Genomic DNA, 23780 nt, shown 5'->3' with positions numbered 1-23780 from the left:
TGACCCATTTTGCCAAAGGAAAGGACGTTGCCTAATAATTATGCACACCTGATATAGGGTGTTGATGTCATTAGACCACACCCCTTCTCATTACGGAGTTGCACATCACCTAATATGCTTAATTGGTAGTAGGCTTTCGAGCCTATACAGCTTGGAGTAAGACAACATGCATGAAGAGGATGATGTGGACAAAATACTCATTTGCCTAATAATTCTGAACTCCCTGTATACATAATCTCCCATTATCTGTATTATTGTCAGATGAAAAGAAATGAATTTGGTAATATAGGTATGAGAATTGACATTTCTTCTGTGGTGTGTGCTAATCTGGACAACATGGAGATGTTATATATTTTGTAAATGTGAAAACTTCTGTTATCCCCACTCCCACCAAAACAAATAAAGAAAGAAATTTAGATTTGCACATATTTAAAACATGAGATTCAACATGTAATAAGGTAGACATGTCCACAAAATTCATCTGCATGATAAGCTAAGACTGATGCAAAAACTCATATGTGACTATGTGGTCACCTTTGAATTTACTGCACTGATATTTGTTGTCATAAAAATGCTACATAACCTACATAAATGTGCCAGATTTCTATCAGTAAGTCAGTTCACCAAGAAGCATAAGCTTGTCTCAGTGATGTCTGAAACTTAATGAGTTCACCGACCTCGGTTCATATTCAGGTTAATTGTAAATAAATGCGATGTAGTAGCCTCTGCAACCTGAAGCTGCTTCTCTTACTCACAGTGACCGACTCCCTTTGTAGGCACATGGGGATTAGGTTGAACCGATAGACGAGTATCTCAACTGTGTCTGTGTCTGTGTACCTCAGTGATGTAATTACTAGAGGGGAACATCACAGCTCAATTTATGGAATACCTCATCCATATTTTCCAGTGTTGGAAGTGGAAGCATATATTGTAAGTGCTACCTCAAAGTTTAGCAATCAGACATGAAAATGAACTAGCTCACATTACTGGCTAATAAAAACAAACTAGTTTGTGTAGTCTGATTTTAACATCTCTTTTTAGTAGAAGTTTATCTACCACTTATGTGGCCTCCATAGCTTTACTGTCTTTGATATTTCTTGTTATCATTAATCACTTAAAAATATTTCCCAAGACAAGGTGCTTGCCACACATCAATATGATGTGTCAACATTGTTGCCAATGCGGCAGACATTCTAACTGAAATGTTTTTTTTTCTTACTTTCATTTATAAACCCCAGATATTTATAAGGAATGATTTCAAAAGCGCCACTGATATCTAAACTCCCATCGTTTCCTTTCTTTTTAGAAAGCAGTGATGCCAAGGTAGGCTCTTTTCACTCTGTTCCATAATGCATTGTCACTTTCTAACACATCACTGTAATTTTATAATTCACTTTCATTGCCTGTATAGTGGTAATGTTTAGGTAGGAAAAACTATCTTCAAGCTTAAGTCTTAAAAGTCTACTCAAAATATGACTATAACAATAATGTTTTTTATGATACCGTGAATACAGTGGCGGTGAATTCATGCATAAAAATGCACTACAGCAAAGTAATTTTGTGGATTTTCATCATTACATAGATTATTATGATAGCCATCTCCTTGATGGTTTTGGAATTCTATATGAGTAATGGATATGCACTTCATCCCATTAAGATAGTAGATAAGGTACTTAAAAGGTTGCTGATTGTAGACTGCTATCAGATTTTAATCCTCTTCTCCTCTTATTGTAAGGTGACTACACAACTGGCTCACTAACAGGAGAGAAATCATTAGAAGGGCAAAAATAAACAGGAAGTTCTTTATACTTTGCTTTGATATCCGGTATTCTTGGGTTCTCTACTTGAGAAATACATATGGAAAAATAATGCTTACAGACAGCTTTACCATCTAAATAGAAAGGCAGAGACTTTAATGTAAGACACTGACACATTTTCAGTTATTTTAAATGCTGCTTCAAAATTAGTCCTCTATTCAAAACAACTATTTTCCAAGCTGCAAACTACTTCACTGTCTTTAAAATGAATCACAATGAATCACTATTTCAATTAATACAAATTCTAGAATCTTTGGAAGATATATTTGGTAATGGAGGAAGTCAACAACAAGGTTAGTTTTCTTGACTCCAAGAAGAAGAAAGAAATACAAGAAAAAAAAAACAATAATAGGCTTTTTGAGTGTATGTATGGTGGTGATTGTAAGAATAGGCAGCGCTTGGATAATTTAAGTCTATAACCTTTCAGTTCAACCCCTGTGTAGGCTGAAATAATGGTAGAGCTATAACAAGTTTCTGTGATTTGCTAATACATGTAATTTTGGTATTTCAGTTTATCACAAGATTTTAAAAAAGGCACCCCCCACCTCCAAACAGAACAAAACATTATAAAGTTGAGAGAAAAGTTACTTCTGTGTTTGGTTATAGTAAACACATTCAAAAAAATTTAGCTTCACTCTGTCTCTCTCACTCGCCTTGAAGGTAGAATGAATGGGATTGAATACAGAGGAGTGGAAGGTCAGTGGTAGTGAGTGTGCAGGTGTGCATGTGTCAGAAGTTAATAGAGGCAACGGTGGCTCTGTAACAGATTACAGCAGCTCTGTCAAAGGAAAGAAGGGAGGCAAGCCCTGCAGCCCATTCATCACCAGCCCTGTCTTCTCCTCAGCCTCAGTCTCTTTAAGCCATGTGATAAAGGTGCATGTCAGCTCCTCTCTGCTGCTCAACTGCATCCAGCCCCTGTAGAATCCATACACAGAGGATCGTGTGCCTTCACAGCTTGACAGTGTAGCCATAGCAATCCAAACACCACTCCCTGCGTGATAATGTAATATATATGTGGGAAAGAAGTGTTTAATATCCTTGAGATTTTACCTCTCAAAAGCTCTTCACTTATCAAATTCCTTGAAGCAAATCTGTGCAGACTTATTTATACATTACCTGCTGTGTAACTTAGCAATCTTTATATATGCCTGAGCTTAAAGTTTAGAAAATCTCCAATCAGCTTGACTGCTCAGGGGAATCTGGTATTAATCTTGCATGAAATAGACAGACAGTATCTTATTGTGTAATGTTCTTATGGCATTAAATCAGAATGATAAGTTTATTCAGTCGAACAACCACTTGGAAGCCATTTCTGTTTGACCTAGATTACAACATCAGGGGATATTTTCTCCCCATTAAAGACAAACGCTTCTGTTTGCTCTCGCCTGGATGTGTAGGTGGGTGTTGGTTGAGTCACATTATGAAGGATAAGCCATTCAGTCACAAAATGTCTCAATATAGGAGTTTTTACCTATTAAGTAAAAGGAAACAACTGCTATATTTTCTAATATAACGTTTTAGACATAAAATACTTGATAGGATCATGATAACATTCACTTCAAACCTGTGTCAACACTTCCCAACAACAAAAATACAGAGTAATAATGTAAGCACCAGATATAAATCACCTCCCGAGTACAAACAGTTCAGTTTGCACTGCTACAGATAATTTCTTATCTTGCAGATTAATAACTTGATTCAAACATGTGCAACAAACACATCATAACCTTTCTATTATCTTCAGCAAATGAGACGGCTATATGCTTGATGCATTCAAATGGTGTTTGTCTTTAAAATGAAATTTGATGAAAATACACCAAAGCCTTGCATGTTTTTAAGCTTAAATGTAGTCGAGAGCACATCTACAGATGGTTGGTTAGAGAACAGACTGTGGGTCAATACAGATAGCTCTGCTTTGCAGTACAGAGATTTACACAACAACTGTGTTTTATAATTCACCTTTTTTTTTTTTTTTTAGATTTCAACAAATTATTTTGCCTGCATTGCAAAAACAGCAATACCGGTAAAATTACACTTGGTTAGAGGACTGGTTTACTGTTTAACGCTGAGTGATACTTCTCAGAAACATTTTGTTCACCATCCCTGAGTAGATGTCAGAAATTTGTATTGCAGTTCAGGTATTTATATTTAGAGCTGGCAGTTGTGTGTTGTATTATTTTGCAGCAGGGATTGTTGACACTTTTGTTGGAATGGCAGAGAGATGGGTTGTCTGAGGTATATTGCTATCGACTATGACAAACAGTTGAAAAAAAAAAAACAACTTTGAGGAGCTGCATTAAATCCAATGTAACAAGAATTACTTTACCTTGATACTAAACAGCACCAAGAATATTAACAGCATCGATTAGCACTTACGGTTGCTCTGTAATTACTGGTTCTTGGAAAAGATTATTATAAATGCTGCTAGGCAGTTTAAATTCCTCTGTCCCTTGATTAAGCCCATGCAGCAGTGATCAATAATGTAACGCTTTGTTGTTTAAAAGCTGTGATCACCTTATCTGACACATCATTTCCTCTGTTGTTTGTAGACCTAGATCTGAAATTATTACCAGAGCAATAAAATGGTACTGACATAATTTGGACTGTGTTATAAATGCATCTATTTATTTGAATCTGTTTGCGTTATTTCTTTCCATTAAGCATGAGAAACACTGACATTAAGCTGCATCATGCTGCATTTTAATCGAAAGAACAGGCACGTTGGTGCATGGAGGCCATAAATAAAAAGCCACAAATTGATTTAGATATATAAAAAAAAAAGCTTTTTTTGTAAGGATGGAGACTGATTCTCTCACAATAGCACAGAGACTGGAATAGAAGTACAATCTAACATTTCAAAGAAGTAACAGTGTCTGGCATTAAGGCGGGTTGCAATATGATGCTCACCTCATAATGAAACTTTACTTGTCATTCTACAGTCCATTTCATTTTCACCCTTCTACTGTGTTCCGAGTCCTTGGGGTACACTGGATGAAATGTTCCCCCTGAGTGAATAAATGTCGTGCAGAAACCTGGTTAGGCTTGCGTTAATTTTGTAGTCAGTTCCCTTCTGCGCCACCAACAGAAGAAGGGTACTTCTGTTAACAACTTTGCCAGCGGAAATCTAATCCAGCTACTTGAGGTCTGCTCTGAAATGATATTCCCTCCTCCACCTAACAACACATGGTATTAGAAATTCAGCACATATCAAAGTATTGAGAGCAACAGAGACATTAGAGGAGAGGCGAGGTGTACTGTCCTCCAGAGACAGCAATTTTCGGACTGATGAGGATTAAGCTGGAGGAAACTATTTCTATGAGGATCAAACAGATCACATGAATTATTAATCATGAGCATTTTGTCCCTGATACCCTGAGGAAACAGCAGCTACTCCTAACACAATCCACATCTCATTTATTTTATGGAAAGTTATTAAAGTATATACTTGAAATCAAACTGTTGGTGCGAGGAGGAAAACATGAAAATAATGAGTGTCGTAGCCCTAGCAGCAGAAAATATGTCTTTCAGTGAGAAAGAACAGAGATTTACCGCTAACCTATGGCCAAAATAATAATAAAAAAAGATGTTTGTTCCCTTTTTATTCTACACTCATCACAGAAAAGTGTCTCATTCATAGGTTCATATAAGGACTTCTGGTCTGTTTTTCAAAATGAAACACAGGCAAGTGAAAAGAATGACTAAGAAATATTGTAGCTGGACTGTTCTGCTCTCAGGGACACTCTAAAAGCCACAATGATGTTTTTAGCTGAATGCTATAGCTGTTTATATCACCATAATGTTGACACGCTATATTAAAAATCATTGATTTCACACTGATTTCAAGACAAGGATAGTAACATTTTCCAAGAGTACTCATTTCCCTTCCCTTAATATTCACTTTCCCATACCAGCTCATTAATTTATGTATTTATTAATATGTATGAAATGCCATTGGTAGGTTAAAAAAATAATAGGTTAGCAGCAGTGCAAGGAGAACTGATAAGTATGTGGTTTCCATAAAATTCAATGCACTCTTTAGGTACTAGTCAATTTCCCTTATTGCCTGTAGAAACAGCATGTTTGGTTTTCAGAAGTTTCAGCTTGGAAGCAAAGTAGGCTGTTTACGGTGTAATTTCAAGTTAAGAGAAACAATAATGGGTAAATACTTATATGATATAATCTTTTCAGGTTTAACTGCATTGCCAGGGAGGTGAGATGTAAATAATTTGCTATTTGAGATAGTATACTAATGAGGTGTATAGATAAAGTCAGCTGAACAACATCAGTTGGCAGGAGATTAAAGGTTTGTCTTAATGAAGGCAATGACCAATAGATAACTGTATCATCTGCATATAAATTGAATGCAGCATTTGCTAAATTGTGAGAAAAAATGTTCATAAACATGTGGAGAGAGTCGTGTTATGGAACCACCTTTTGATACTTGATTAGTGTGAAATTGTGTAAATCACATGCTGTGGCCTTCACAGTGACCCAACCTCAAACTAGCTTAACGGGTTAAGGTGTGGAGCTAAAATTTTAGACAACACGCATCACCATGAAAACGAGAGAAAAACTTCTAGTGGAATGGTTTTCAATGGTTCTAGTTACGCCCCTCTGCAGCCCCTAATCTCTTTGCAGTGAGAGTGCAAGAGTGTTCAGCTGTTGCTCATTGACCACACCCAGTCAGGTGTGCATAAAGGCATACCTGAGGCAGACTTTCAGAGAGGCTCACCAGTGTTTGCCTTGGTGGTACCAGCTATTTTAGCCAACTTGCTATGCAATTTAAGATAAAATCTCTTCTCATTGAAATGATGGTGTTCGTCTCCATTTTTATGTTGTGGCTTTTGATCTGGGTCGTAACACTAGTTGAATTCCACAGACTTGGAGACCCAGTGCCAAGGTGCATTAAGTCTGTTTGCATATGGTTTTCTTGCCATGTCACCTATCTGTTGTTTGTAAGATTTAAGTTGGGGGATAACCACAACAATCTGGATTTATATGTGTATGTGTATCAAATTACTGAATTAGGAAGAGGGTTTAAAAAAATGGTTAAACTTAAATATAATCAGCAATATACTTTACTATGAACTATATGCCAGCAAACAGATACAAAAATATTTATTGCTTTCAACATTTTGTGTTGATTTTTGAAAAATAACCCAGAGCATGTATGCAAACCTTTGCTTTGGAGTGCTGCAGAACATCTCTGAAAACCATTAAATGAAATGTTGCTGTCTTGCTGAATTCTTGTCACCCTGTATTAACTGTTTGACTACATACAGACTGTGCTTTTCTTTCATATTTATTAATATAACAGCCTTAAGAGAAATATTAATGTGAACCAAACATCCAATCATGGAGGCCCATATGTTGATAAAAGCCTTTGCCACATTACAGTGTGATGTAAACTCGCTGCAATCAAATTTTGTTTTCCTACCTCAAAGCCGTGGGCACTTGGGCCTAAATTTTGCCAAGCATCACTACAATTCAAAGCTTGGCACTCCAGAGTATAGAGCTGTTTTCTATCAGGCAGAGACTTTGGAGCTGCCTTCTAGTAAGTATGTGGATGGTGCCCTAAGCACTCGTCTCTGATGGCGAGCGCTGATGAAGAAGTACAATGTCATGGCCAGCGGTCAGCAGTGTTTATGAGGAGTGTCATCATGGCTGACAGCCTTCCTGCTCTATGATTTATGCACTTCCAGTTGCAACAGGCACCTGCCGAGAAGTAACAACTTGCCTGCAGAGGAGTGTGGAATTGTTTCAACTGAGAGGTGTCCTTGATGCCAACAGATTTAATGACTGTGTTTGAAGTTTAAAATTCAGCAGCTGGAGTACTATGCAAACATTTGGAGAGATGCGTTTCAGACATGTCTCTCATCTGATAGAGAAGCTGTTTCAGAGAAAACTGTTCATTCTCTTTTCTTTACTTACACTCCAGTTGTTTTAAAGGGGAAATTTCATGGAAACATGCACCTCTGCTTGATAGCAGAATGAATATTTGTAATAGCTGAAAATTTTCTTTGGTTTAAAGTCATGTTGAAAAGAAAGTACATCCTGTTTCATCCTCAGTTTCTCATATTATATATATAATATATATTAAAAATAAGCAAAAATGAACAGGCAGTGTGCGGAAAAGTTAAGTACACCCCTATGATTCAATAGCTTGTACACTTTTAGCTCTAACCCATCTCATTCTCCCCTACAAAGTTGATTCAGTTAATTGAGATTTGTGAGCCTTCAATTATGCACAGCTCTCTTGAGGTCCTGCCACTGTATTTCAGTCAGGTTGAGGCCTGAACTTTGACTAGGCCATTATGAAACTTAATTCTGTTGTTTTTTTCAGCTATGCTGCTGTACTTGAGATCATTATCTTGTCGCTTGACACAATTTTGACCAAGACCAATCTGTGAGAACCTCAGATTTAACTCTAGAATACTTTGGTATACGGAGGAGTTCATGGTCAAATTAGTGACTGCCAAGGTTCTGTAGCTGGAAAGCAAACAGAGTTCATCACCAAACATGACACTGTGCATTATGTACACTCTGGTTTTGTCTGTCCAAAAGACATTGTGCTGTGGTTTATTCAGATGTAATCTTGTAAACTTAAGCTATGCTACCATGTTATCTTTCTCAAGGCAAGCCTTCCAAATAAGCCTTACTTGTTCAGTCCTTTTTTAACTCTACTGTCATGACCTTTAACACTGAAAATGCTAACTAAGGCTTGTAGAGTAAGATTTTGCTCTTGACTTTTATTTCTGATTTTTTTTAAGGTGAGTTCTCTGGGATGTCCACTGCTGGGAAGATTGGCAGCTGTCTTGAATGCTTTCCACTTGGGAATAGTCTTTCTCACTGTAGAATGATGGGCTTCAAATTGTTTGGAAATGGTCTTGTAACTCTTCGTCAATTGATGGGTAGCAACAATATCTTAACTCGTTGGCACTGTGTTAACACACACTGAAGAGTCGGCACCAACTAGCTGCTTTTTACAGATGTGGTGATGATCAATTAATTATCGATCATTAATCAATCTGAGGGTATATTTATCTATATTTAAGATTTGCTAAGGACTAAATCATTTTGAGTACTTGCACTCGAGACTACCATGACCTGGATGTCAGAGATCTTACATCCTGTTTATTATGTATCCCAAAAGGTTGATTCTGTTCATCTGGACGTAGCATTTTCAGTGGGAGAAACGTTTTATCACTCATCTAAGTGACTTCTCCAGACTGAAAACCCTAGGTCAAAATGAGCAGAATCAGCCTTTAGGGATTTCCTTGCCTGGATGATTAAGCATGCATCAAGATGTTTATTATATATGTTAGAACTTTTTCATCTAAAGATGGTGTATTTCCTTTTACAAAGTCCAAGGATTCTACAAAGAGTACACTAAAAGAAAACAGCTCAAAATAGAAAAAAAAAAAAAAAAGAGCTGTATAAATCATTCTCTCTACATTGCTGTGCTGCCCATTAGGAGGTTGATTCATCTCAGTGTCTCACTCACAAACACCTTTTCCTGCAGTTTGATGCGCTATTAAGGATTATATAACACATGAACTGGCTGTGTAACAATGTGTCTATGAGACAAATGTGTATAACTTAGATTCTTGAAAGCCTTATTTAATTAAAATCTCCTTTTTGTCATTTTAGCTACAATCACCCATATGGCACCCCATAAAACAGACAGTAGCACAAAAAGAGCTTTGAAATCATTATACAATTAGGTATTAAATAGATGATATATCCTGTCCAGGATTCGTTAGACAGTTATAGTCACGCATTTCTATCACATTTTTTTCTATTAAATTAAACATTTTTGTTCTTGCAAACCATAGATAAGACAGATTTGACAGACAGGCGTTTCATGAATTGATGGTATAACCTGAGTTTCTTTTCAATCTAAATGTGACATGAATAAATAAAAGCACCTCTGCAGCTTCTCCATTACTGGTTACCTTTGACCTTTGTTTTGCTTCTGTTAGTTCCTTTTAGTTTGTGAGCAGTTGGGGTTAGGGTTATGGTTGCAAAAAAAAGAAATTAGGAGTATGTGCAAAAAATTTAACAACATCTGCAAGCATATACAGAAATACAGTATATAGGCTAAAACAGCTTTTTTAGTTTTTCAAGTTCTAAGCGTGAAAGTGAATATTTGTTCTAACCACCTTTTATTCTTCAACACAACTTGAATTTTGTTAGCAAAGATTTCTTGTATTATCTTTAAGTTGTCTTCAGGAATAGTTCTCCAGGCTTCTTAAAGGACATTCAAAGCTCTTCTTTGGATGTTGGCTGCATTTTGTTTTGTTCTCTGTCAAGATGATCTCATACTTTGGATAATGCTCTAAGGAGCCATGACTCATAATATTCTACTGTGGGTTTTTCTATCCAGGTATGCTTTTACTACATTGGCAGTGTGTTTGGGATCATTGTCATAAAAACATGAAGTCTCTGCAAATCAGAAACTTTTCAGATGGTACCAAAAACTGGCAGCACCTTTCTGTGTTCATAATTCTATCAATTTTTGTCTTTTTTTTTGCAGACCATGACAAAAAACACAGACAAATACAAAAACAAACAACTAAAATGTTCTCTTGAAAATGATCAGGTACAAAGACTGGACTGGAAAATGAATAAAAAGCACTTAATGTGCAAAGAAAAACCTTGAAAGAATTCTTGAAATCTGTTTCTCAAGCAAACTTTAAAAAAAAGAGCAACAAAAAAAAAAGTCTGGCTCCTTGGAAGGAAAATATAAAGAAATGAGGGGTGAGTCACGACTTTTCCACAGTATGCCTGGAAATGATTTCTTAATAAACACATCATCATTCTGTGCACATTTTCATAAAAACGAGGCTTAGTTTTTCATGATTTCTTGGTTTTAATTGAAGAATTTAATTCTAGTCAGATTCCCTATGCATTTCTGAAAGCATTTAGGGTGATGAACAGATTTTCAGCATTTAACATTTACAAAAATGTTTTTCACTCGAGTCAGTACTATCACAGCTGGTATTTTACAGGCAATTTCTGTAAGATATCAGTGATTTTCTATTTCTATCCAAACACATGTAAATTACATGATTTCTTTTACATTTAAATGATAATAACTGTGCTCATCACTATTGTTTATCTTGGCCAAGATTATAGTAACAAACTGTACAAAATGATGTTTTATATATGCCTACAATTACCACAATAAAGTTGCTACTGTATAGCTCCTGATTGAAAAGACTCACATATTAAACCTGTTCCATTATTTGACAGATTTTTCAACTAAATAAAATGTAAATAAATAATCAGTCATTATCACAACATTATTATAACAACATCTGTGATCTTTTCACTCTATAAATCCAAATCACCTGAGTCTAATAGTGAGAAACATGTTTCACCACCATGTTGCCTCTACAGCACTGTTCCAGCAGCTTTGGGCTATTCTTCTGTTTTTCCACCATGTCACACTTTTGTGATAAGGACTCGGTATATGCTGGAAGAAATGGAAAAAGCAAACCAGAATCTTTATCTCTCAACATACTGGATAAACTTAACCTCTGCCTGGATGTTATCAAACACCAGTGAGCAGGACCATAATTCTAGTCCATGTGAACATTTACCCTCTGGTCTTCTCTGAATGGAAAGGTACTGTAAATTCTGAATCTCCCATCTGGGGAACTGTTCCTTTTGCACCCTGCATGTCTTGCCTATGATAAATCCTTTTGCACCATATGTGTTCAGAGGGAAAAACATGATTTTGTGTCCCCATTTTCTCCCCACACGAGGCCAAAGGAATATAATTTAAATGTATTACGCTATCATGCAAATGTACATTCAAACTGTCTAATTGAAAAACGCAGGATACCAAAAATATTTTACTACACACTAAACAAAACTGAAATATTTTAATCTTCCAATAAGGTGCTACACTACACAGAAGAAAGGATTTCAAATGCCACCTGGCTAATTAAGGAACAAGGGTGCTTAATATTTGAAAAAGACATTTAAAGGGAAAAAAAGAATGAACAGAAAGCCTTATGTGCATAGGACTAGTATTACCCAAAGACACCAAGCAATGCAATATTTGCAGAGTGTGTCTGTAAATCTATGAACATTTTCACGGCAAATTACATATAACAATTGAGAAGTCCTGTATTAGTACAGTATTAGTCAACTGTGGCACCTCTGCGATTAAAGGTCATTTGGAAACTTTGTGTGTCTCATTTTGATAAGCAGCCCTGAGACTCGTTCACTGAAAAACACTTTGCTGTCTCAGCATTTGTTCTGTAAATGCCTATTTATAGTAACATTAGGTCTATAGTGAGTGACTAGACATTTTCCAATCAATATTTGTCATCATACCCCGGTTTAATGTCAGTAAATATGAGTAAAACTCAGACAATGCTTAGCCCCTGCACAAAAAGACAGACCTGGGAGTCATTTCTAAATCTCATGATGTCCCCTGGTAACACTAAGCCAGTCCAAATGATGCCGTGAAAGCCTAATAATTCAGACTAGGCTTTAGGAACAGTTTAACCATTGTCTGATCTGATTCTTATGGGACAGGGTTTTTTTTGTTTTTTCCACACAGTTTCAGGGCTGACACAGTTACAGCTCCATCGGAGAATGCTGAAAGGAGAAACATCACAGTAGTTTGAACGCAGAGCACTGATTTAGTCTCTGTTGCAGGGGATTTGTGTTACCTGGGGGAATTTTTAGTAAAAAATTAGTTGTCTTTTGTGATCCCAACCCTGTGCAAATCTCTTTAGCATGAATTCAGAAAGACATGTGTGGCTAAACTGTAATATAGACTCATTAAAAAAAGCATAATCTGTTAAGATGGCATGATGAGCTATTTCAAAAGGATTTACAACTATATAGCAGTCATGGTTTTGGTATAGATTTATAACTGGCAACCAGTAAGTTTGACTGGTTTGACTTCTCTAAGTATGACTTCTCTTTTTTGCTCATGTGCAACATGAAACGTAAACGTGGGTTTCTAAAATATATCAAGTCCCATGTTAATACTCATTCTTTGCAAATAGGACTTAAGAAATAATGAGATGTGTTCCTATTACGGGTTGAAGAATAAAGAACCAAGATGCAGAAGTCTTGGCAGACTAGAATAACAAAAAGCAAACCTTTTATTAGGTTGAAGGTGCAGGCCAAAATGGGGACAAACAGAAGTCCAGAAATCATCACAGGGAATAAGGCAAGAGATTACGAGGCAGAATGGCTGTAGAAATGAGGAGGAAGTGTTGCGGACGACAAGATTGAAGTTTGGAATCAGCCACCCAACAGAGGGAATCTGAAAAGAACTGTTCCTTTTTTTCTGATGCCTGCAATAAACACTGACCCTTTTGTTTTCCTGACATCAGATCAAGTGTATGAAACCCCAGCCCAACAGAGCAGAACAGTTGTGGAAACATGCTCTGCATGTCAGTTATTGGTAAATCAGGTGGAGAATCAGAGACAGCTGCTTCACTTATTCTTTCTGTGCATGGAAATGTGAGGGGCTCTTAACAACTGAGCTAGACCGCTGTCGTTCATAAAACGTGTCCGCATTTAAAAATGTGCCTTCTCGAAACCCTGAATTTTTTTCATTTTACTATAAAAACTGCCTTTTAATTCCATTGTCTGTAGATTATAATAATGGCTTGAAAATCAATCATGATCTTAAAAAAGAAAATATTTGAGAATGTATTTTGGCACAGTAACAGACTCCTAGGTAGGGTTTACTTTCTTTGACTAGCAATGTTAAAACAAAACCTTTACTAGTTCTAAAAAGTTCAGGGTTATGGGAATACCTCTCACTGCAGTTAAGTCAGGACATGGACAGTTAAAACCAGGAAAAACCCACACTGCTACGGCCAGTTTAGCCGTGTAAGATAAAAGCATCTTCGGTAAGTCTTTACCGTTTTGTATTACAGGCCAAACATGGCATTCACGCTGTGTTTAAAAGATTTTTACATAACAATTTTCATTCAATATTCAAAGTTGCTGTATTGCAACAGTACAATAATAGCTGGTGAAGAAAATTATCTAGTGGTTATCCCAATGTAAAGACATCATACCAGCTTTATAAGCATAGTAAGCATTTAATTTGAAGCAGCTAATTCACTTAACACACTGCAATGTTTGTCGTGTGTCTTGATGCATGGTCAGTCATCCAGATAAGGAAATCCCAGAAGGTATATTTTTTCATCTGGCGCTACGTCCAAGCAACAGAATCAGCCGTCTGGGATTTCCTAGAAGAGCTTTGTCCTGAATACTGGGTTGAAAGGTATATTCTATGGAAAACACAAAATATGTAGGCATTAGTGCAGACACTATAATTTAAAACTAGCTGAATGTCTGCAAAAAATGTAATTACAAGCAAATATTTAAGCTTCAGTGATTATTATTACTATCTAAATGCCTAAACTGACCTGAAAGAATTTGACTGAACGGCATCTTTTTAAAAAAAAATCTTATTTGCACATTAATAATTGCAAAGGTTAGTGGCCAAGTTGTCTGGCTCTACCTACAAGTCATTACTATGTGGAGGGAGGGAAATGTATATTTACATATGCATGCCCAGTAGAATACAGATGCTTTTTTCTGCCAGCACTATTAGGGGTGTTCTCCATTCACTGCACATGTTTTGTGAACGGTATGGCATTCTAATTTGGTCATTTCAGAGGTATGCTGCACACTCCATGCAGCTCAAGCCCCGGAGTCAGAGTCTGCATGTTTCATCCACTGCAACAGTCGAGGCCACAAGAATAATTTGTTTGTGAAAGCCATCATAAAATCAGCTGAAAGCAACATTTCACACTGACTTATATCTTGGCGCGGCATTTTATCTCAACTCCGAGGAATGATAAAAACATATGGTGTCATTCCCACTGCAAGAATGTCTTTCTAAACATTAAAAGAGAGTCAGGTTAGTAAATGTGCATTTACCCTACAGCCTAAATGACTCCATGGTCACAGTTTACAGATGGTATGTATTAACAAAGAGTCAGCTAACAGGTGTGTTGGTGGCACAGCCATGCTGTTTTGAGCTGTGAATAAAGGATTTGTCCACCTGTTCCGTGGATTACCTCAGCTTTTTAAACACTCACGTGCTTTGTAATCAAACAGAAATATTATTTGTTTTAATAGTATAATTAATCCTGTTATATTGATGTACATTGTTTCATTTTTCCTAAAGTCTGAACCCAAGATCTTTGGATTCCATGTGTACTTACCTAAAAATGTGGATAGCTTCCATGTGGCACTCACCCATGCACCCACACAAACATAGAAAAATAAATCTAAACAAGCAAGGAAAACCGCTCACACAAGCACACAGATAGGACCTTTCCTAAACACTGCTGCCAATTCTGATTTAGTTACTTTGTATCATATAGCACACATCATTATAATTACATATATTTCAGTTGCAAAATATGCAAATGCTTCTTACTGGAAGATTTTTTTTTTATTATCTTAGGAAGACATTTGCAAAAGCCAGTCTCTTGTTCCTTTTCATAAAGTCTCTAGTCATTTTTACGGATCATTCAAATAGTTTAAAAGTACAAGCTGCAAAATGATACGTTTTATTTTTATTTTAAGTATTCATGCTGTGCCAAGTTTCTGATCTGCTCTGCTGCGTATTTGTTTATGTCTTGGAGACAGAATATGTGATTTATAGTTAGACTGGTGGGGGTGGCAGCAAGGGAAGCTGTTATGTTCTTCCTTTGCTGCTTGTCGTGCGCCGCTGCTGTTCTCTCCAGCTTGCTGTACGTTCACCCCGATATGCACCCTCAGGCAGTATGCCTTTCATTATTTCTTTTGAAACTTTCATCTGAAGTCTCTGAGGGATTAGCCCTCTTGATTCCTGACACAGTCAATGAAAAACAAGCCTCATATACAGGGAGGCTTACAGCCAGAAAAGCTGTGCACAGCCCCCCCGCCCTCCCCAATCTCTCAGTGTGAAACTGTATAATGGTTTGCACAACAAGTGGAGTCTCATTTTTGACCATTTTGGCACATTCGCATTTGTGTTGGATTTGTATGCAAATATATTATAACTGTGAATGATCATCCCATACTCTCACTGCAGTCGTTTTATATTTTTTACCAAGTTCTTGTAATTCTTTCTATACACAATGAGTCAAATGATTATAATGCAGTATGAAGCTGTTGCTTGTAGTGTGGCCAAGAGATATAAAACACCAAACCTTTTCACACAATGCAAGTTTAGCTCCTTAGCTGATTTGGGTTCACAGGCTGCACTTGTGGCTGATTACCCAGCGCTTACTAATCGACTCCAGTGAGATGTTGCTTTGTTTTGGCTGAATATTTACATCAATTATATTTTCTGCTACCTTGTTGACAGTGTGCACTCAAAAATAAACCAGTTATCATATGGGTACATTTGGTGAGATACACTTTCAAATATTTTATAATTAAATAATTCTCCAATTAGGATGAAGTGTATAAATGTTAATAAATGTTGTGCAAAAACACAGAGTGTTATAAGGCTATTTTTTGTAACAGAGCTATGTGTACCCTTTGTATGTTTTATGTTACTGTTTATTAGTATTGCAGCATAATGATAGCTGGTGAACATTATGCAGCAAGTAGCAATGCTAACCTCCCAATATATCCTCCCAGAGTAGGTAGAGACCATAAACAGAACTACAAGAGACTGAAACAAATTTAGATTGTAATTCTTCTGGATATGCAAATGAATGAATTGAATGAAAGAATGAATGAATTTCCCATATTACCTTGAAAGGTTTTTGTTTGTCTTGTGTTTTCTATTTGATCACAAAGGGCAAAAAATGTTGATTAATTTTGAGTTAATTTAAAATTAGAAGATAACAGAAACTAGTTACACCATAAACTTGCTTCTTAAGTCTTTTTTTCTGTATGACCTAATAAAAAATATTTCTGAAAACAAAAATTTACAACTGGTTGTTGATTAGTACTGACGCAGGAGGTAAGACTGGGACCTGGTTTCTCGATGTCAGTGTTTCAGTTGAAGTTTTAGATGATGATCAAGTTTAATTTACATTATAACAGTATGAGTAAGTGACTGAATATAATCTAAATTTAAACTCGGTGTCTTACGAAGTCATAATACATGATTATGCAGAAGATCAGGATATTTGCTAAACCATGTTGAAATGTTGAGATGTTGTGATCTTGACTTCTAAAACTGTAAAAACGGCGAGTTCTTGAAAAGGAGCATCAAAGTCCCTTTGGGACCTAAATGCAGTGTAATGACGCACACCCCACTCATTCTCCTTTGAGCTTACTTTTGTCAGCAGTTTCATTACTTTGCACTTTGCTACTAAGCAGGTGGAGCTAATCTATCTAGTTTGCCCTTCAGTTATGGTTTACTGTCCAGGGGACTGGACACAAGTGTCTCCAATAAGCCCTTAATTAGGCAATGATAGACTATTCATTTAGTATGCAAAGCTGCAAATCTCTCCATCCACTGCACAGAGCCCTCTGCAGTCATATGGAGACCAACGCTAATGATCTCAGCAAGTGGCAGCAATCCATTGGAGCGCTGTAGCAAGTGTACATTAATCTTGCGGGTGATCCAGTTGATGAATGACCCTGGCCCAGAAGCCCTGGCAGATCCCACCTTAATTATGCTGAGGGAGTCACACCTGGGAGGCACCAGGGGACATTGCTAACTCAGGAACGACTCAGGAGGAGGCCAGTGGTCCACGGGCGGTGCGCTCCATGCAGATCCAGTCTGGTCGTCATTGTATGGCCTTGCTAAAAAGAGTTTTACAGCAACTCCATAGAGAACATTATACCTGGGAGTGACTTCCAAAGCACAAGTTGTGTAAAGGGCAAATAGGTGTCACAAATTCATGACAGCTCCCGCTGATAAATCACAAGAGGAAAGCAATTCTTAGGATTAAACCAAAAGAAAATAACTCATGATGTCTCCTTTTTTGTGATGACACCTCCAACAGAACATTTTCAGCACAACCCTAATTGTACCCCATTATCTGGCTGTGCTCTGACATGTTTTAAGAAAAAAAAGCACAGCGGGCCAAGTGTTGCATCAGTCTAACATCATCATCCTAAAGATAGCACACTGGCATAATGGGAGGTTGAGTAAAAAGAAAACACGATCAAAAAGCATGAGTAAACAATATGGGAAAAAAAGGAAAAACACTAGCAGAAACATTAAATCCTCTGAAAAAAATGTGATTATACATGACAGAAAACCTTGGACACCACCTTTATTTAATTTTAAAAAATCTTTAACATTTATGGAACCTTTTATTTATTTTGTTTCTATCTTCATTTTTGATATAATATAATATAATATAATATAATATAATATAATTCCCCAGACAAAGCTCACAAGCTTGGTTTTAATGATCTCTAATACTATAATAACATTGTTTTTGTGTTTTAGTTGTTATCACTGTACAGTTGATAAACTGGGTAGTAGATGAGAGGAAGAGATTGGGCAAGTCTTGAAATGAGTTTTTGCTCCAAAACAGAAAACTGGTCATTTTCTGCTCTAACAGAAAGAAATATAGCTTGTCCCTGTAAGATGACTGTTCTGCTTGCCCTAATTTTAACTACACTTAATACAATTTATATTTTAAATGTAGGGACAAGAAACCTTGAAATTACCTTGATGGTAAAAAAAAAACAAAAAAAACAGAGCTAATCAAAATGCTTTGCAGTTTAAGGGCTTTCTAGTCACCTCTCACTGATCCATTGGGAATTCTCCCTCCTTCTATGTAATTTACACTTTCCCTTCTGAAATGGGCAACGTGTCCTTATGTCCTCATATGAACGCATATGACCAATATAGGTTAACTGAAGTAAGTTCTATCTATCTGTGAATCAATGCGTACAGTCTAACTGATGCATCACAAACATCCAGCAATCTGATAAAACTGCATTCATGTACAATAAAGTTAGGATCTAAAAGGTCAGCTCAAAATAGGACAAAACCCAAAGGAGTTCTCTTAAGGTCCAGCTGAATTTAATACACATCCATCACTTTTTATCATCTAATTAGTCTACAGTGTGGCAGCCTGGTCAACAATAGAGGGAGGCAGAATTATTGATCAAGAAGCGGATAGTATCTATCATTTCACTTCAGCATTGGCTCTCTAGTGATTTGAAAACAAGGAAGACAATATCATTGTGGCAATGTGCATAGGAAATCACGAATGGCATTGGTAACAAAGGTAATTTATTGTTCTCTTCAGTTGCACCACAGGCTAATAGACTTGTACTGACTCTGCAGTTCAACACTTGGTGAGGTATTAGCACTACTATTTCCACCATAGTTTCTCGATCGATTTGCAAATACTTAATTAATAACGACTTGTCTTAACCAAACGTGAGATGAAAAATTAGTCAGTTGACATTATCTTCTATAAGTTGAGGGTATCACATCAAGCAAACTGATAAGATGTTTTCTTCTAAAATTAGGGTGTTTTTTAAGCAATGGGATTGGTATAAGAGTACAAACATGAAGGCATCAAGGGGTATTATTCGAAAGAGCTGAAAGAACAAGTGAAAACACTTAGTAAATGGAAAAGGCAGTTTGATGTTGGCCTTATCTTTGCCGTAGTCAAAAAGAATGGGAAATTCTTCTGCATTCTACCTTTTATTTATCTTAATTTTTTTTTATTTCATTTTGAACTTAAATAACAAAACAGAAAAAATAAATAAAGTTATCATATTCTTTCTTTGCAACCCAAACCCCACACCAACCACTCTCTCATTACCCCTCTGCCCCTCAAGTTACAGAAAGCCAGCTAGTAACGGGGGACCAAATACAATTATATTGGTGCAATTTATCTAATAGACCATAAGTCACTTTTTCGTAAGATGCCAACTTAACCATCGTCATTAGCCACTCCTCATAGGGAGGGGGTTTCTTTTTCTGCCAATGTCTTAACAAGACCGTTTTGCCGTAGTAAAAGTCAGGATGATCCATTTTTTTGTATAGCAGGAAAAGTCTCCATCAGAAACTTCTGTAGTTATACCAAGTATGGACAGTTTTCGTGAGATGCCAAATCTTCTTTTCAAAACACTGAAAATGACCTCCGTTGACCTCCCACCAGTCCCGAAGTGCCAAATAGCTCCATAAGATATGTGAAATCAAAGCATTTTGACTCCAGCAATCGTCCACGGGGGCCAAGTTCCATTTATACAGTTGTTGCAATGTTCAGTGCCACCTATGGTTATCTTAAGTTGGATAAATCTACTGCCTATTTCTTTATACATAGTATTAACATTATGGAGACATGAGTCCCATTCAACTGAAGACATGTCCAATGCCAGGTCCTGGGCCCAATAGCCCATAACTTTAAGGGTGCATTCTACCTTTTATATATGTAGGGAAAAATGATGAGATAAAAAAAGAAAAAGGGGGAATATACATGCTATCTTTAAAGCATTTCTGACGGTAACTTCCAAAGTCTCTCAGTTTTCTTGGTCATCCAGTAACAAGAAACCTCTACTGTTCCCCTTCTAGAATCCAGTTGGCTTATGCCTATGTCTGTTCCTCAGTCTGCATTTGAATCTGCATGTAGATTTGTCAAATTTCAGACCCATTTGATGGCCTGCCAATGCAAAGACTGTTCCAGAATCGCTAACATTTGTGTTCACTGATCCTGGAATATGTCTACTTTCATCTTTTCTGTTTCTGAGTCTCAACTGGCAAATGTAGATGGCTCCTGAGTTATTGTTTGGAATTGCTGTTATTTCTTGTTATATCTCTTTCAATCTTTGTGTCTTTCGATTTTTAATTATTGTTTGTTTTGCCAATTTAGTTTTGACTCGTATTCAATGAATTCATTGTGTATTTAATCCTGCCCTTGTTACTTTGTGTACATACTTTTTCCATAATTGCCTCTCTTTTGTTTAGTTTGGGCCTTGTTTTTTTTTTTTTTTTGCTACTTATTTTAAAGTATTCATGTTCTTTCCACAACCTTCCTTCATGTCTCTGTGTCCTGTATTTGGGTCATCTCTTGAACTGAAATCCTTGACAAGACAATTAACTGAAGTGCCAAAGACTGATGAATACTGAGGGCCATAGATGATGTGTTCACTGTGTCAGAACAACGCTGCCTTTCCACTGCCTAATCTGCTGTAGACTTTGAAATAGGACACACCATGCCCGTCCGTTATGATATATTTATTTTAAAAATGCAAACTTTTAAAGATGAAAATTCCACAACTAGGACATGGCTACACGAATCTCCAGTGACATCTGTAATGCTAGAACAAGCAAATCAATACTGCCAGTTAGTCATTCTGTCAGGTGCCCCAGCTGAGTTGTGCTGGCAAATTCAACACTTGCAAAGCAAGTGTTTTAAAGCAACAGTTATCTGTTCTAAGACAAAACGCTCAGCAATTGTGTTTGCAAAAATTACAACAAAAGCACAGGGGAAAGTGTAGCTGTGAGCAGTGAGTGCACCTCATCACTCATAACTATACACAAGTCTCATGACAATGAATGATTTTAGAGCCAAAAAATTTAATATACCTTGATTATTCTGGTAAGTTCATTAAGTTAAATAAAAATGTTGTATAATAATGAATCGTTACATTTAAATGTTAATTTTAATGTCTAAACTTTGATATACAGATATGACCCTCCCCCTCGAAACCACCCGTTCTGGAAACAAAAAGCAGCTCCTCTTTATTGCCTTTCACACTTATTAAGGTGACTGCATTAAAAATCGATCAGTAGAGTTTTTACACTTGACCTTCTAAACTGAATTAAGGCGCTTCCAAATTCCTTGGTATGCTGGATGGAAAAAGGGACACCATTGCAGTGCAGACCTTGAGATCAGGTTGTGATTTTGCGTTCGAACAGGGTGATAAATTAAGCTCACTGTATAATCCAGGGATATAGCTTGGTGTTATAGGATCAAAGCACTAAAGAGGACTCTAGTCTGCCTCCATTTGGTCCTATTCAGTCACTAATGACTCTCTATATTTGTCTCCATTCCGAAATGTATCGTGCATGTGTTACATAGCCAATAACTGATTAACCAAAGATTTAATAACAACAACAAACAAAAACAAAGAAATAAAGAGACATAAATGCAATACATAAATAAGTAAATAAATAAGAAGATTTTTATGCACATGGGTAATAAAAGTGCACACAATAAACACCAGTAAAAAAGAGAACGTTTATGTCGTACTCCAACAGGATATATTTTAATATTATTTTCATGGTTATGCATCCCAAATTCTGTTTTACATGTAGGCCCACAGGTTTAAGTCTCAACGTGTTTTAATGTGGCCCATGTTACTGTTTACCATGCCTACACAAATGCATTAACCAAATTTCCAATTATGTTTGGGTTGCTTACCATAACCAAATGTTTTTTTTCCACATATGATTGAGTGATACTTGTCCAAATGTGTTTACCAGGCCCCAGAAAATCTAGGACAATCTAATGTTTCTGGCATAATGAAGAGGTGATTTGTAAGTGTGTCATTTTTGAATAAGGAAATGCGGAAATCTTTTTTTTTTCCCCGTAGTACTCTTTGGTGCTTCAAATTGTTGTTCTACATAAAAAGAACAATAAAAGTAATAACAAAAACAAAATAAAATAAATTCATGCCTTAAAACAATCTTTCTACTCTAGGGCGAACATACAAAATCTTTATATTTCCAATCTTCCTGCTGAGAGATTCCACAATGAAATTCATGAGGAAAATGCCTTCAAGGATCACTCGGGGGCATTTTCCTCATGAATTTTATTATCTTCATTAAAGGAAGACAACAAGGCAAGAGATTCTCCTGAACCTGCACCAGTCCTACTTAAGGTAGATTGCTGCAAAAGTTTCTGTATCAAGATTGCACATGCTTATGCTTCAGCACCATGACATTGCAGTCTATGATTAATTCAAAGGTTCCATGAAAGAGAGAGAATTAAATTACAAGGTCATACAAATATTGATTTACTGATTTGTAGGCCAAAGGCAAGTTTGCTCTTTTTATGGTATTTTCTACTTTCTTTTATCACTATCAGGATGGTCACTTAAATCCATTTTGTCATTTCCTTTCTAAATGTAGCCTGATAAACCATTTTTGCAGGTACGAACCCCAGCGGACAGCAGGGTGTGATTCTGCTGGCCACAGTACTCTGACTTTAATTGCACTGAGCCCCGTAACAGTTTGAGCATATACAGTCTGCCAAAACCCTCCCACAATAGCCGTTCATCTCAGCTCCACCAGACAAGCTTAGACTGTGGCAGAGTTCAGAATCAAGTCATTTCATATTAGTAGACTCAAATCTCAAAGGTGGAGCTGCAGCTCCTGAGCTGTAACTATATTGAGAAAGTGCCACAGGCCTGATGTAGTTTGCACTGGCAGAACAGAAGCTTCGTGTGTGTGTGTTGTCACAAGAATTATTTTGCAGTCTTTGGGGTTTCAGCATAAGACTGTGTATTGCAACTTCAGATACTCAATCAGACACAGAAGAGCCTCTGTTGTCACATTAATTCACCATAGAAATGATGTGTCTTGCAGGAACTGGCTCTTGGCTAACTAGGCTGCATCCCCAGTACACCATGGAAAAAAATGCACTGGGCATTAGTTGCTGGTGTAAAAGTCATTTTTTTACATTTTAGATTTAACAATTTGTTGTCAAGATATACAAACCACATTGCATCCTTTATACCGATTTAAATCATTTTAGCTTTGCTTTATTTTTAATCTAATTCCTGTAATAAATATTTTGGTCTTTAACTAATAATGATGGCATGTTTAAACATCATGGACTAGATGTGTCCCATGTGTATATAGCCTTTGATATGACATTTATTTTCTTAAGATCCAATATGGATAATTCATATCCAAATACTATCTACACATGAGGCATGTGTTGATGTGAGCTGCAAGGCATAATAGCTCATTTGGCTCAGAGTCTTACCCTGATGAACACTAAATATGTGGTGGTTCACTGTGTGGCACTCTTGTGCTAG

This window comes from Simochromis diagramma, unplaced genomic scaffold, assembly GCF_900408965.1.
Source record: "Simochromis diagramma unplaced genomic scaffold, fSimDia1.1 OVJJ01000321.1, whole genome shotgun sequence".
NCBI classification, from domain to species: domain Eukaryota; kingdom Metazoa; phylum Chordata; class Actinopteri; order Cichliformes; family Cichlidae; genus Simochromis; species Simochromis diagramma.
Note: the sequence above shows the minus strand (reverse complement) of the source record.